This window comes from Sinocyclocheilus grahami, unplaced genomic scaffold, assembly GCF_001515645.1.
Source record: "Sinocyclocheilus grahami isolate Dianchi unplaced genomic scaffold, SAMN03320097.WGS_v1.1 scaffold1130.1, whole genome shotgun sequence".
Lineage (NCBI taxonomy): Eukaryota > Metazoa > Chordata > Actinopteri > Cypriniformes > Cyprinidae > Sinocyclocheilus > Sinocyclocheilus grahami.
In genome coordinates this window covers 153,956-155,361 of record NW_015506309.1, presented here as the reverse complement: position 1 = coordinate 155,361, position 1,406 = coordinate 153,956, and the positions used below count along the sequence as shown (strand labels likewise).

At 35.8% G+C, this 1,406-nt stretch overlaps 1 long non-coding RNA gene across 1 annotated transcript; it reads right to left on the bottom strand.

Moving 5' to 3' along the window:
• Positions 1-54: 54 nt before the first annotated feature.
• On the bottom strand, positions 55-1,406 carry LOC107567129 (uncharacterized). The gene is made up of 3 exons (XR_001606599.1): positions 1,336-1,406; positions 245-394; positions 55-159 (listed from the first exon to the last, which is right to left on the bottom strand). It is a non-coding gene; the product is annotated as an uncharacterized lncRNA (long non-coding RNA).

Here is a 1,406-nt window from a genome sequence, read left to right as displayed (position 1 = left end):
TTTTTTTTTTTCAAAAACAGTGGTGCAAATATATTAATGATGTTTTTTACCAGACAAGATGAGTAGAGCTTTCCGCCCAGCCTTGTCCATGATGATAGCAGCAATAGCAGTGAAGACCACCTGTGTGGCTGCAACAATAACAGTGGCCACGTCGCTGCTCTGTGGTGGAAAATAATGAACATCACAATGTGCATTTAGCATAAATAAAGCTCTTCATGAATAAACTTCAAAACAAAACACTCACTTCAAAATGGGCCTGCTCGAAGATTGTCTTTGCATAAAACATGATGGCATTAATGCCAGTCATTTGCTGGAGGAGCATCATCATAATGCCTATGCCTAAAGGCTTAAAGACACCAGGGTCCTTCAAATCTGCCAGACTGAAGCTTTGCTCCTGTAATCAATTTAACGCCAACTTTAGTGATTTGCATAAAGTTGTACACATCATTTTATTAAATTAAAAAAAGCTCCAGTAAAGTGAGGTAAACTTAAAGTCAACAAAATTAAACATTAATTCTGGTTGGTAACGCCCACATTTAATCATTCAATTAGCTCCTGTTGAATACAATTTAAGGCATAGTTGACCCAAAAATCTAAATTCTGTCATCGCTCACCCTCATGTTTTTCCAAGACTTTCGCTCCTCTTCGAAACACAAATTAAGATTTTTTTTTTAAACCTGAGAGATTTCCACTGAAAGTCCACGCAACCAAAACACTGAAGCTTCAAAAAGTTCATAAAGTTCATCCATTTGAATTGAGCGGTTTAATCCAATCCTTCTGAAGAGACTTGATCATTTTATATTATAAATAGATTTTTCCACATACAAACATTGATCTTCCACAAGAATAAATAAGGTTTGTTCGTCAAGCAAGAATGGCTGCGCTTCAGTTTACCATAATTGATGAGCTCTATGTATGTGCATTGTTCAATGTTTATATAGAAATAAAAGCCTAAATTAAATGTTTGTGTCATATAAAGTGATCATGTCTCTTGGATTAAACAGCATGCAAGTTTTGGTGGAATAGACTTTCAATGCAGGGAAATAAATCATCATTAAATATATATTCATTTGTGTTTCAAAAACGAATGCAAAGTCATACAGGTTTGGAACGACGTGAGGCTAAGTAAATTATGACAGAATTTTAATTTTTGGGTGAACCGTTTCATCACCCAGTTCACTCAAAATATGTCATATTAGAAAAGGAAAACAGGTTGCAAATCACAATTCACATCGACTTTATCCTTGAACTGCAGCATAGAATATGCAGCATAGAATATTCAATTTGAGAGCTTTGAACTCTGAGATGTGAAATGAAAAATTTGTGATGTCTAACTTCATTTTTGTAGGCCTCTTCTATTCTAGCACACTCCCACTCTGCCGGGGCATCAGGACCCCTGAGGAAGC